Consider the following 15,985-nt stretch of genomic DNA (forward strand, 5'->3'; position numbering starts at 1 on the left):
CATCTGTTTGTCCCGTTTAGATCTCGTAAACTAGAAAAGATAGTGAAAATCCGACGGCTACTTTTTTTCTTTTCTAAAAGCGAAACATCTATTTTTTTAAATCACTTATGCAAGCAGTTTTTTCATGAAAATACACCACTTTTACAACTATTCACTATTAATAGTAACAAACACTGTAGCCTCTTTAGTAGGGGAGATATCCATTCGTCATATTTTTAACACATTTATGCAAATGGTTTTAAAATTTTTTTAAAAAAAATATATATTTTTTTTACATTTTGTATTGCTACTTTATGTAAGATCTGTACTACTAACTACTACATTTACCCAAAAGTAATGCTTACTTTTTTTTAAGAGAAAAAATCTATTAAGTATGCATATAAGTTGGACATAATTTAAAACAACAATTAATAAGTAGGTTTTCATATTACTGCGTGAACTGTAGTGCCATGCTACATTTATAACTATAGCACACTTAACTAAACGAAATTTTTTTACGGAAATTTTTATTTTTATTTGTGTGGATTTGAATAAGAGATTGACCCTTTACAAAACAATTAGAGCAATTAGATATTCATTATAAGACATTAGTTAGGCCAGGTTCACATCTAACTTTTTCACATTCACTTTCACCTATCCCTTGGTCTGCTGAACCGTTGGGGCACCACATAAGATCTGCCAACCTTCTTCCTCCATTATTCTTTGTCATTTGTCTTGATAGAATTTAATTCTGATGTTCTTTTATGAAAATATTGATACCCGCCTTTTTACCTGCCTGGGTGGACCACTTCGGGGGCCGATTTTGAGTTTGTGTTTCCACACTGTCTTTGTAACCTTGTTTTAATCTAAAAAAAAAAAAAAATTTCAGAGGCAGCTGCATAGTTTACCTATGTCTAAGGCCGGCCCTGTATGTAACTTCATACTCGTGTATATTTTAAAGCACAACTTTAGCGTGGATTATTTTTGTGTAAAATGGAAAGGGTTCTAAAGAATTGCATGTTACGTATAAATACCGAGTTCTTAAAAAAATATATTTATCGGATGAAATATTTATCATAGAAAAAAGAGAATGTAAATAACTCTATTGCGCCCCCTCCGAAACAAAAATCCAGCAGCCGCTGTTCAGAGTAATCGACGTTATTATAAACTAAGGTCAAAGCTCAACAATAGAATAATCAAAAGAAGACAAAAAAAGTGATCTTGTAGGACAAAGAGGCAACAGTCCTACCCCCCCCCCCTTCCGTCCCTCTCCTGTGACATTCATTTGACAAACTGCAGACCATTGGCTATTAGATTCGCTAACCTCTCGGTGGATGCATTGACCATTCAGATTTGTAGGTTACGATAAGGGCTGGAGAGGCCGAGTTCAAAACTGAAACTGTCCCCTACTTCATATACGCTCAGTGGAAATAAATCTCTCTTTCTCCTTCCGCCATGTCTCTCTCTCTCTCTCTCTCTCTCTCTCTCTCTTTGTCGATCATTTTTGTTTGAAAATATTTTATTTCACTGTCGGTTAAAATTTTTAAAGGTATTTTTAGTTTGACATAATTAATACTAATTTGCTCTTGTTTATCGGACTCAAATAAAAAAGGATTAACTGTTTTATTTTGACCTAAAGAAAAATCTAATCTAATCCAACTTTTCTATCAGGAATATTTATAGATTACTATTACAAAACGCGACATTGAAGGTATTTGATCTGATCTTATCTTATATAATACAGACGTTACTTCAAAAAAGAAGATGATTACGTCCTACGCGTCATGCATTCAGTCATGCATATTAACCAATGTCTTAAATTCTGCCAAGTCACTGGTTTTCCTGGCTAGCTCAGGCAACCCATTCCATGCTCTAATAGCACTAGGGAAGAAGGAGTATTTGTACAAATTTGTCCCAGCATATGGGACGAGGAATGTGCCTTTATCTTTGTGTCTTTCAGAGTATTTTATTAAATTTTGTTTTTGTATTTGAAGATTATGGTTCAGTGTTTTATGTATGATTGCTACTTTACTTTTGAGTCTTCTCTCCTGAAGGCTTTCTAAATTTAGTGATTTTACTAAAGGTGTTACTCTAGTCAAATGTGAATATTCGTTTGTTATGAATCTTACTGCTCTATTTTGTGTCTGTTCCAGTTTCTTAATGTTTTCTTGAGTTGAGGGGTCCCAAACAGAGGATACATATTCTATTATTGGCCTAACCAAGGTTAAATAACATTTTAGTTTTATGTTCTTATTTGATTTATAGAAATTTCTTTTGATAAACCCTAATGCTTTGTTTGATTTTTTGATAGCTTCATCAATATGGGGATTCCATGACAGTTTTTCATTTATTATAACACCTAGGTATTTTGCGTTTTTAGTCTGTGTTACTGGTTTGCCATGAATAAGATAATTGGAATTAATTTGTTTTAGTTTTTTTTTGTTACTATTAATAACTGACATTTTTCTGGGTGGAAAGACATGCTCCAATTTGATTCCCATTTCTGTAATTCATCTAATTCTCTTTGTAAAATTTCTGTATCTTGTTTTGTTTTTATTGTTCTATATATTATGCAATCATCTGCGAATAATCTGACTTTTGTTCCTGAACTAATGCAATTTGATAAATAGTTTATGTAAATTAAAAATAGTAGTGGACCCAAGACTGTTCCTTGATGTACGCCTGAGTTTACTGTTATCGGTGTTGATTTAGAGTATTTTAGAGCCATTTATTATTACAGTTTGTTCTCTCCCCATCAGAAAATCATTAATCCACTGATGCAATGGATCATCAATGCCAAAATATTTTAATTTTTTAAACAAACTATGGTGGTGAACTTTGTCAAAATCTTTGGAAAAATCTAGTAAGATAGCATTTATTTGCTCGCTGTTATCTAAACCTTTTGAAAAATTAATTAGTCCTATTAGTTGTGTTTCACATGATCTATATTTCCTAAAGCCATGTTGGTATGGTGTGAGGACATTATGTTTGTCTAAGTGGCTTATGATGTTAGTACATATTATGTGTTCTAGGATTTTACATTTGATGCTGGTAAGTGATACTGGTCTGTAGTTTCCTGGGTCTGATTTTTCTCCTTTTTTAAATAGGGGGGTGACATTAGCTTCTTTCCAGTCCCTTGGTACTCTGCCTTGGTTAAGAGATGCCTGAAAAAGTATTTTGAACACTGGTGCTAGCTCATTGCTTAGTTCTTTGAGTCATCTAGCTGGAATACCATTAGGTCCAGACGCTTTATTTGGTTTGATGTTGGCTAATAGTTTTTGGATTCCCTTTTCTTGTACTACTATATCTTCTATGTTGTCTACTTGGTTCAAATTAAGTAATATGTCTTTGTCTCCTGGGGCTGAGAATGCTGATGCAAAGTATTTGTTTAGGATACGTACATTTTTTATATTCTGTCTAGTTCTTGTATTCGTGCCAAATCTTTAAAGGCAGTTCCTGCTCAAACTTTAACCTTCAAAGTTTTGAGCAGACTTGTAAACTGAAAACTCATTTCAGATGTAACAACAAAAAGATAAATGAGATGACGAAACCTGATAAATGAACAAGAAATTTTCCTTTAAAGTTCTACCTGAGATAAGTTTGTTACAAGACCATAGTAGTTTAACTTGAACATTTCTTTGCTGATAAATATATATACCTTTGACGTTATACCAGTTTGGATTTTTCAAAGCATTCCAAGAAAAAAAAAAATATTATGAGATTAGTTACATCAGTAAAATATTTTAAGAACTTTTTAGATTCCGGTTCCTTTTTTGTGAGGAGGACCAGTTTTCCTTGCACCTACGACCTGGTCTTCTCGGCTTTCATCAATGGAGATGGAGCTATTGAATGAGATGGTCCAATCGTATGCTTTCTGTGTGCTAATAGCTTGCCCACATTGTTTTTAGGCCTAGGAATAAAAAACATATTAGGTTGTATATTATTTGTATAATTTATTTACATTATTTACATAGGAGTTCAAATATTACTTGCCTGTGTAACTTAGATATTAGCTAACATAATTTCCTTTTATTAACTTGTATATTAACTGACACATCACTTACATAGCTCCTGCGCCAACGAATATGGATGGCTGCCTGGTCGTGCGGTTTGCGCGCTGGACTGTCGTTTGGATTTATTGATGGTTCCGGGTTCAGATACTGCCCTCCACTATCCCGCGTTGTCTTGCGGGGGGTTTGGACTAGGAAGTATATTATCTTCAACTATGAAAAACATCTGAAACATGTAAAACATTTTTGACCCAGCGCACTATTCAGCGCGCGACGTGGATGAACTGTTTAGGGAGCCTACAGGTATGACAGCTAAGAAGGAAGTCGTCTGCCATGAAGTGGTACTTGTTTATGTATTTCATTTGGTAGTAAACCTGTGTCAGTGTGTCAGCGTGTCAGTGTGTTTGTCCTTATCGGAGAGTTGCTTGTCAAGGATGTCGGTGCGTAGGATATAGTATTAAAGCACCAACTCTTGTTACGTGCACTTTCTTTGTTGCATTTGCTGACGGAGTTTGTCTGTTATTATGCTGATATAACGTTTATTCCAAGTTTGTCTGTTATTATGCTGATATAACGTTTATTCCAAGTTTGTCTGTTATTATGCTGATATAACGTTTATTCCAAGTTTGTCTGTTATTATGCTGATATAACGTCTATTCCAAGTTTGTCTGTTATTATGCTGATATAACGTTTATTCTAAGTTTGTCTGTTATTATGCTGATATAACGTTTATTCCAAGTTTGTCTGTTATTATGCTGATATAACGTTTATTCCAAGTTTGTCTGTTATTATGCTGATATAACGTTTATTCCAAGTTTGTCTGTGGTACCCCTGTTTACGCTAAGTATCTAAGGCATTACTGCATTTCGCAGTTGTTTTGCTGCCATAGTTTCTCTGCCATAGTGTATTAGATTAGAATAAGGGTTTTCAAGTTGTCGTTCTTACTTCTCTACAGGCAGTTAGTGATGGGCTTGTAGGTTGAATCTGCACTAGTCTAGAGTCTAGAGTCACCAGTGGGCCGGTGTTGTAGCCTATGGCTGTTGCGTTGAGGCCAAATACTTACGAATGTGTGTGTTAGTACTATGGGACAGTAAGGTGCAGAATGATTATTTGATTAACATAACATTTATATTATAACATTTGTTGAATTCAATAATATATTACTTTATCAGTTTGTTCATTGTAAATTACTTTCATCTCATTAAACATTATATTGTTAACCTCTACTTCATTATTTATTCTACGCACGAAGGTGCATGTTGAATCTCAGGGACCCGGGCAAACGAGCTTAAGCTAAAAACGCAAATCTTTAAAATATTAGCTTAAATATTGCGTATTATTTGCATATTAATTACATAGTGGCTTACATACAACGTATGTATAAATAACATTACTTTCGCTGGTTTGCTACATATAGTTGTCACATTTTCATCCATGTTAGTGTGCATGTTACCTGCATGTTAATTGTATACTCTACATGTTAATTGTATACTCTACATGTTAATTGTATACTCTACATGTTAATTTTATACTCTACATGTTAATTGTATACTCTACATGTTAATTTTATACTCTACATGTTAATTGTATACTCTACATGTTAATTGTATACTCTACATGTTAATTGTATACTCTACATGTTAATTGTATACTCTACATGTTAATTGTATACTCTACATGTTAATTGTATACTCTACATGTTAATTGCAGTGGCGTAACTAAGGGGGGGATGGGGGGGAGAATTTAAAAATCCCCCCGGGCCCCCACCTAGGGGGGGGCCCCAAATGGGTGTCCGAAATTTATTTGTAAATACATAAATTAATATATTTGATTGACAAATAGTGTCAACGGGTGTCTTTTTTTTTCAGCATTTATAGATTAAATTTATCACAAAGACTAGATCTAGGTCTATCAGTACGTTGACTTTGTTGACATTTTAAAAATATATTTTTCCCACAGAGATCAAATTTAAAAAAAAAATAAAAAATTAGTCCTACATTTTAAACTTTGTTGCCACGAATAAAACTGCATGATATACAGCGAATTCCAGGTATCTTGTTACCTTTACAAATAATAGAGCTAAATGGCGAGTATTATATGGCTACACTAATTAACCTTGAAGCAAAATTTACAGAATCGAGTATAACAGATCTAAAAGTTATTCTTAATAATGCTAAAATTGTCCATTATTCTGGTTTGGCGTCTATAATTTCAGAATTAAACTTCACACTCGAGTTATTACCCCTTTATTCATCTTTCCTCAATTCAATGGAAACTCTCTTTTTATTTCCATCTAATCCTTTTGCTTTCACACAAAACATAAACAAAAAATAATGACGTAATATCATATAATATTAACACATCCTTCCTGTTGAAGTTATTATCACACCCTTCCTTTTAAAGTTCTTAAGAGTGATATCTACTAGCAGGGCCAGCACTAGCATTTGCGGGGCCCTATGCGAAACGGATCGCGCGGGGCCTAGTCTGGGTAGGGATAAGCATAATGTCAAAATATTTTTTTTTAATTAGAAAATAGGCCTACTTTCGTCTTTGTAATACATTTTTATCAAATGAAAGCTCGCAATACCGAATACCGCTAACTCAGGCCACTTCCATTACGTCATGTGAGAGATCATTCTCAAAGCTCAAGTTCATCAAAAACTATGTCAGGAGCACAATGACGCAAGAAAGGCTTATCATGGTTTTAATGTCAGTGAAGTTACAAATACTAGAAAGTATCGATGTAGTTGATGTTATAGATGTCTTTGCTGCACAGAATGCACGACGTTAAGCGATATCAATTTCGATTTGTCACTTGTGCAATATTTAACTAATAAACAACGGTATTATTCATTAAGAGTCTTGATGATTAATTTTTGTTAAGTTTACTGATATACTGAACCAATTTGATTTGGGGCTTATTTATTTTTGCGTACATTATCTCATGTCATATATCGAATGTCAAAATGCAAGGGGCCTCCAAAGAGGTCAATCCGACCGGGCCCCCAAATCCCTTGTTACGCCCCTGGTTAATTGTATACCCTACATGTAAATTGTATACTCTACATGTTAATTTTATACTCTACATGTTAATTGTATACTCTACATGTTAATTGTATACTCTACATGTTATTTGTATACTCTACATGTTAATTGTATACTCTACATGTTAATTGTATACTCTACATGTTAATTGTATACTCTACATGTTATTTGTATACTCTACATGTTAATTGTATACTCTACATGTTAATTGTATACTCTACATGTTAATTGTATACTCTACATGTTAATTGTATACTGCTTACATATCCCCACCTTCTCTCCCCCAGATTTTTTCCATTAGTCTTTGTGCTAAGCATCATGTTATGTCTAAAGTATTCTGGGTTTTTATTTTTATTAGGGGCTATATATCCTTCAAATATTTTGTAGCCTTTTCCAGTGATGCTCAAACTAATTCGCTCTGGAGGGCCATTCTACTTTCCAACTCTCATGTCGCTGGCCACATCAAGGAAAAGATACATAAGCGAAATGAAATTGACTTGAAACTATTTGATTATAAACCAGTGAATCAAGTACCTACATTAATTTATGGGATATTGGAAGTTTATCTTTTTTTTTAAGCGTCGGAAACTGGCTTCATTTCTCAAATGTGAGTAACATTATAGATAGCTTTACCACCGACTCATTTTCTTGTGTCTATTTGGTAAATATTCCCATCAATTTAAGAATCTGTTATTCGCGGCTCAGATAAAAAAAAAGCCGCCATGTTTATTTTATATGCCATTTATATGTTGTTGTTTTTAAACAGTCACACTTTCTTTACTAAACAAACATGTTCGCTTATTATCATGTTGTTGTTTTTAAACAGTCACACTTTCTTTACTAAACAAACATGTTCGTTTATTATCATGTTGTTTTTAAACAGTCACACTTTCTTTACGAAACAAACATGTTCGCTTATTATCATGTTGTTGTTTTTAAACAGTCACACTTTCTTTACGAAACAAACATGTTCGCTTATTATCATGTTGCACAAAAAAGATCCTTTCACTTTTCCTGGTGTATTTCGAGTCCCGTTTGGTAAACACGCAAATGTTGAAAGTCACGTGGTAACAATCCATTAGAGAAAAAGCGTAGGTAAAGATACATTTTTCAATCTTTTTTTTTTTTGAAAGGGGGGGGGGGGAGTTTATAGACTTTGTGCCAACGTCTCGCCGGGCCGGGTAGAATTACGTCGGGAGCCGGATTTTGGTCCTCGTTCCGTAATTCGGGCATCACAGGCCTATGCTATAGTATAGAACCTCTTTCTCTTTTGCTTTATAATTATTTACAAATTTTATATAAAGAATGAAAATTTTACAATGAAAATGACAATTAAATATTATGGGTATTTAGACTATTTACTTGTAATGAAAATTGTTTTGTAAGTGCTAGAATCCAAATGAACCGACCCTTTTACAACCAACAAAAATATTTTATAGAACGAGTTCTAAGGGGAGTAATCCGTTTGAAATAGCTTAAAAGCAGTATAAAATGAGTCATCTCCTTTTAAATACCAAAAAAAAAATATCATTCCCCTCCTGTGAGTAGAATTGAACGCCAACCGACATTATAATTTATATTGTTTATACCATATGTAACATAAGTAAGTTTTGAAATGAAAACTTTACTTCTTATAACTACTTTACAAGACCTTACCTTGTTTCAGCTTTTTGAAGTTTTTCACATTTTGATTTTGTGTGGTGTAAAGAGAGTCATAACATATGATATATGGGTGTTGTGTGCCAGACACATAACAAAACTAAAACAAAGTACGGCCAATAATAGTGTTAAGTGCTCAATATTTGTTACGACTAACGTACAAATACTAGTTATATTACAGTTAAACTCTCGAGCATTTATCCAACTTTGACAAACTATATTTTGTATATAAATCTATAGACTCAAGTATTCGTTTAAGACCCTGCGATCTATAGGGCAGAACATGTTAAGGGCACGGTTAACGTGAATGTCATATTGCCAGCACAACGACCAACCATCTTTACTTTGTACACTTCGGGACTCTTGTTGATCTTTGGCTCGGGCGTCCCTTGAGCCCCTTCACAACATAGTATTTACTCCACTGATGAGAACCTTTTTCTTGCAGTATTCTTTATATAAATCGAGCCTTACGAGCTAGAGTTATAGAGTAATAAAGTAATGAAACGGATAATTGTATAGAGTTCAGCAAAAGAAGGTATTCTGAAGGTATTCTGAAGGTATTCTGATGGTATTCTAAAGGTATTCTGAAGGTATTCTAAAGGTATTCTGAAGGTATTCTGAAGGTATTCTGAAGGTATTCTGAAGGTATTCTAAAGGTATTCTGAAGGTATTCTGAAGGTACTCTGTAGTGACTTCTTGTGTGTAGACTAGTGGTTAGAGACGACTGTGAGGACTAATGTGGCTAGAGCTTATAGCGTAGATGCATGGACAACTAATAATTCAAATAATAGTAATTAAATAATAATAATAATAATAATAATTGGGGGAGGGGTGCGGTCCGCACCAGTCGACACCTTTTTGGGGGTTACAACCAAGTTGGAAAAATTATAACCTGGTAAAAGCAGACACATCGGAAAAGATAATAATAAAATCTTTAGATATATGCCCAAATATGCCTTGACACATCTAGATGGTAGTTGAAGTGTAAATGATACAGCACAACGTTATACCATTTAAAGTATAACAAAAGAAACCTGTTCATATGATGTTAAGTCTGTTTATAATTTTTATTAAATATTATTGTAAAATGTGCAATAACATTTGAATAAATGTAATTAACATTGGGATTTTACATTTGAGTAATTGCCACATTTTCGTCCATATTAGTGGGCATGTTACCTTCATGTTAATTGTATACTCTACATGTTAATTGTATACTCTACAGGTCACACTTTATCGGGAGGTTTCCATGCTGATCTAAGTTGATCACTTAACGCTACTCTGCTTATTCCAGAAAAGTTAGTAGAGTCTTATCAAAGACGACGTGTTGCACTGTTTGCTTTTATGTGAAAAATAGCGCCAAATTTCTTTAAACGATCAAAACATTGGTGAATTTGATGGGGGCCACCTCTGAGTTTGTGTGATAACATAAACTCTCTTTGAAATCTTGTTTTTTAAAGCGACTTTACTGAGATGTTCTGATAGAGGAAAATTAATGTGACCATTTCCCCTGACAAGAACGGACTTTGAATGTTTAAGCCAAATGCAAGTTGTCAAAGGTGGTCCTATTAATGTTTTTTTATAGCTACTTACTGTATATTTTGGCAAATAAAAAAACGCAGGACCATTACCGACTCGAGTCCCTGTATTGGTACACTTAGGCGAACTTGATGAGTACATAGTCAGGCCTCCAACACGTCTTTTTGGAATTTCCTATCACAGATTTTTAGAATATCTTGCTGCCAGGCATGTCACTCTAAATCTAATTAGTTGATATACATCCCTGCTAGTTTCGTACTCTCTATGGTGGAAGATGAGAGAAAATATTGGAACATCCTTAGGAAGAAAAGAAAAAAGTTAGAAACAATATCAAGAGAAGGTAATAGGAGATAAATAGCGGCCTCAATGTAATCTGAAATGTCAATATGTTCTTTCTTCAACCAGTTTTTACTGTACATACACACACACCACTACGTTTTACTATTAGACATGATGTGTCCCATGAAAACCCTAGGTCCACTTCATCCAAAGATCGGATGGTAGAGTCGCTACAGAAACCTGGGAACTTATAAACAACATTTTATTGTTTGGTGCCGCGTGCAGAGTAAACACTTGTCCTTATACGACACAAAATACTCTTTAAGTAACTTTGCTAGAACCTACTGCGCCCACCCGTTTATGAAAACATAGAATTAACTGTCTAGGTCAGTGGTGCTCAAAAAAAAAAAATAAGTGGAGCCCAACGTAAGTCATCGGCTTCATGATGTGCTGTGGGCAAACATTTCGAGAGACTAAATAGCATTACAAGCCTTAGTCTACAAGCCATAGTTTCTGGCATCCATTGTGATACCACAGCTATGACACTGAGCCACACATTACGAGCCTTAGTCTACAAGCCATAGTTTCTGGCATCCATTGTGATACCACAGCTATGACACTGAGCCACACATTACGAGCCTGAGTCTACAAGCCATAGTTTCTGGCATCCATTGTGATACCACAGCTATGACACTGAGCCACACATTACGAGCCTGAGTCTACAAGCCATAGTTTCTGGCATCCATTGTGATACCACAGCTATGACACTGAGCCACACATTACGAGCCTGAGTCTACAAGCCATAGTTTCTGGCATCCATTGTGATACCACAGCTATGACACTGAGCCACACATTACGAGCCTTAGTCTACAAGCCATAGTTTCTGGCATCCATTGTGATACCACAGCTATGACACTGAGCCACACATTACGAGCCTGAGTCTACAAGCCATAGTTTCTGGCATCCATTGTGATACCACAGCTATGACACTGAGCCACACATTACGAGCCTGAGTCTACAAGCCATAGTTTCTGGCATCCATTGTGATACCACAGCTATGACACTGAGCCACACATTACGAGCCTGAGTCTACAAGCCATAGTTTCTGGCATCCATTGTGATACCACAGCTATGACACTGAGCCACACATTACGAGCCTGAGTCTACAAGCCATAGTTTCTGGCATCCATTGTGATACCACAGCTATGACACTGAGCCACACATTACGAGCCTTAGTCTACAAGCCATAGTTTCTGGCATCCATTGTGATACCACAGCTATGACACTGAGCCACACATTACGAGCCTGAGTCTACAAGCCATAGTTTCTGGCATCCATTGTGATACCACAGCTATGACACTGAGCCACACATTACAAGCCTTAGTCTACAAGCCATAGTTTCTGGCATCCATTGTGATACCACAGCTATGACACTGAGCCACACATTACGAGCCTGAGTCTACAAGCCATAGTTTCTGGCATCCATTGTGATACCACAGCTATGACACTGAGCCACACATTACGAGCCTGAGTCTACAAGCCATAGTTTCTGGCATCCATTGTGATACCACAGCTATGACACTGAGCCACACATTACGAGCCTTAGTCTACAAGCCATAGTTTCTGGCATCCATTGTGATACCACAGCTATGACACTGAGCCACACATTACGAGCCTGAGTCTACAAGCCATAGTTTCTGGCATCCATTGTGATACCACAGCTATGACACTGAGCCACACATTACAAGCCTTAGTCTACAAGCCATAGTTTCTGGCATCCATTGTGATACCACAGCTATGACACTGAGCCACACATTACGAGCCTGAGTCTACAAGCCATAGTTTCTGGCATCCATTGTGATACCACAGCTATGACACTGAGCCACACATTACGAGCCTGAGTCTACAAGCCATAGTTTCTGGCATCCATTGTGATACCACAGCTATGACACTGAGCCACACATTACGAGCCTTAGTCTACAAGCCATAGTTTCTGGCATCCATTGTGATACCACAGCTATGACACTGAGCCACACATTACGAGCCTGAGTCTACAAGCCATAGTTTCTGGCATCCATTGTGATACCACAGCTATGACACTGAGCCACACATTACAAGCCTTAGTCTACAAGCCATAGTTTCTGGCATCCATTGTGATACCACAGCTATGACACTGAGCCACACATTACGAGCCTGAGTCTACAAGCCATAGTTTCTGGCATCCATTGTGATACCACAGCTATGACACTGAGCCACACATTACGAGCCTTAGTCTACAAGCCATAGTTTCTGGCATCCATTGTGATACCACAGCTATGACACTGAGCCACACATTACGAGCCTTAGTCTACAAGCCATAGTTTCTGGCATCCATTGTGATACCACAGCTATGACACTGAGCCACACATTACGAGCCTGAGTCTACAAGCCATAGTTTCTGGCATCCATTGTGATACCACAGCTATGACACTGAGCCACACATTACGAGCCTTAGTCTACAAGCCATAGTTTCTGGCATCCATTGTAATACCACAGCTATGACACTGAGCCACACATTACGAGCCTTAGTCTACAAGCCATAGTTTCTGGCATCCATTGTAATACCACAGCTATGACACTGAGCCACACATTACGAGCCTGAGTCTACAAGCCATAGTTTCTGGCATCCATTGTGATACCACAGCTATGACACTGAGCCACACATTACGAGCCTGAGTCTACAAGCCATAGTTTCTGGCATCCATTGTAATACCACAGCTATGACACTGAGCCACGCATTACGAGCCTGAGTCTACAAGCAATAGTTTCTGGCATCCATTGTAATACCACAGCTATGACACTGAGCCACACATTACGAGCCTGAGTCTACAAGCCATAGTTTCTGGCATCCATTGTAATACCACAGCTATGACACTGAGCCACACATTACGAGCCTGAGTCTACAAGCCATAGTTTCTGGCATCCATTGTAATACCACAGCTATGACACTGAGCCACGCATTACGAGCCTGAGTCTACAAGCCATAGTTTCTGGCATCCATTGTGATACCACAGCAATGACACTGAGCCACGCCTGATCCAAAAGCATTGTATCATGTTATGGTGATTTTGTGCATAAATGTTAGTAGTCCTAGGTAATTAGCGGTACAAACAGATGACAAAGCTATGCTATACTTGGCTCTTGTCACATGATGCTTTCATATGTCTCTGTCATGTCTCAGCATACAGCTTCTCAAAGTCCATGTCTTTAGTTCCGTAGTTTACAATAGCCTGCACTTCATGTATCTGACGTTGAAAGTAGCTCATGTATCTGACGTTGAAAGTAGCTCATGTATCTGACGTTGAAAGTAGCTCATGTATCTGACGTTGAAAGTAGCTCATGTATCTGACGTTGAAAGTAGCTCATGTATCTGACGTTGAAAGTAGCTCATGTATCTGACGTTGAAAGTAGCTCATGTATTTGAGAAGTATATTTTTAGAATTTCAACTCTTAGGGATGGACGTTGTAAGTAACTCATGTATCTGACGTTGTAAGTAGATCATGTATCTGACGTTGTAAGTAGCTCATGTATGTAACGTTGTAAGTAGATCAAGTTCAACAAATGTTGCATTCTTCTCTCTTTCATTCAAGTGGGGCCGTAGTCCAGGACCTGTCTCATCCTCTCACCATGCCCAATATGTTATCTACCTCATTGATTTGTCTTGGACTTGATCTGCCCCTGGGACATTTGTCTTTGCATTTGACTGTTCGTCAAATTATTAATGTTCTTTTTTTTTTAGCTCGTTGTACACTCGGCCAAACTTGGACTTATCCAGACATGCTCCTGCCAGAATTTCTACCATTTTTACAGCGGCTAGGATGTTCTTGTTGTTTATACTTATATCCAAGTCCTACAGTCAGGTTAACTCTTCAAGTCCTACAGTCAGGTTAACTCTTCAAGTCCTACAGTCAGGTTAACTCTTCAAGTCCTACAGTCAGGTTAACTCTTCAAGTCCTACAGTCATGTTAACTCTTCAAGTCCTACAGTCAGGTTAACTCTTCAAGTCCTACAGTCAGGTTAACTCTTCAAGTCCTACAGTCAGGTTAACTCTTCAAGTCCTACAGTCATGTTAACTCTTCAAGTCCTACAGTCATGTTAACTCTTCAAGTCCTACAGTTAGGTCTCTTCAAGTCCTACAGTCAGGTTAACTCTTCAAGTCCTACAGTTAGGTCTCTTCAAGTCCTACAGTCAGGTTAACTCTTCAAGTCCTACAGTCAGGTTAACTCTTCAAGTCCTACAGTCAGGTTAACTCTTCAAGTCCTACAGTTAGGTCTCTTCAAGTCCTACAGTCAGGTTAACTCTTCAAGTCCTACAGTCAGGTTAACTCTTTAAGTCCTACAGTGAGGTTAACTCTTCAAGTCCTACAGTCAAGTTCAATCTTCAAGTCCTACAGTCAGGGTAACTTTTCAAGTCCTACAGTCAGGTTAACTCTTCAAGTCCTACAGTCAGGTTAACTCTTCAAGTCCTACAGTCAAGTTCAATCTTCAATTCCTACAGTCAGGGTAACTTTTAAAGTCCTACAGTCAGGTTAACTCTTCAAGTCCTACAGTCAAGTTCAATCTTCAAGTCCTACAGTCAGGTTAACTCTTTAAGTCCTACAGTCAGGTTAACTCTTTAAGTCCTACAGTCAAGTTCAATCTTCAAGTTTGTTTTGTTTGTAAAATGTTTTACATGTTTCGGATGATCCTTCAGAGTTGAAGATAATTACTTCCTAGTCCAAACCTCCCGCAGGACGACGGGGGTTGGGAGCGGGCAAGTCCTACACTCAGGTTAACTCTTCAAGTTCTACTAATCATCCTATCCAACTACCTGCCATCTCGAGCATTACATTCACACCTGAATTCAATTTGAATCACGATCATCAACGAAATGATTGCCTCGCTAATTAGGAACATATCACGTGACTTCAGAGAATTCTGGAAGCATGGCGTAAACAACCCTGTACCTTTGAATCACTTTTTATCTCAAATGTCTATTTACATTGGCGTTGTCAATATTTGCGCATCGGTAGTTTTTGCGAATAAGTTTTGTGAAAACCTGTTTTTAGTGGGGGGGGGGGGGGGGGATTTGATAACTCAGGACAAAATATCGTCTTTAAAACGCAATTTCTAAAGTTCTACATCTGCGCAGTTTTTAGGAGACGAAAGTCTGGCTCAACTCCAGGCTGAGATCAATGGCAGGCAAAAACGTAGCAAATAGAACAACGTTCAAGTGAGGAGGAGTTCTTTCTAGCATGATCAAGTTACAGTTCAAGGAGAAGTTCTTTCTAGCATGATCAAGTTACAGTTCAAGTAAGGAGAAGTTCTTTCTAGCATGATCAAGTTACAGCTCAAGTGAGGAGGAGTTCTTTCTACCATGATCAAGTTACAGCTCAAGTGACTTGTCCTCATCTAGCAAACAATGGTCAAGTGAGAAATCCTTACTCATATAGTAA

Source organism: Biomphalaria glabrata, chromosome 5, assembly GCF_947242115.1.
Source record: "Biomphalaria glabrata chromosome 5, xgBioGlab47.1, whole genome shotgun sequence".
NCBI lineage: Eukaryota > Metazoa > Mollusca > Gastropoda > Planorbidae > Biomphalaria > Biomphalaria glabrata.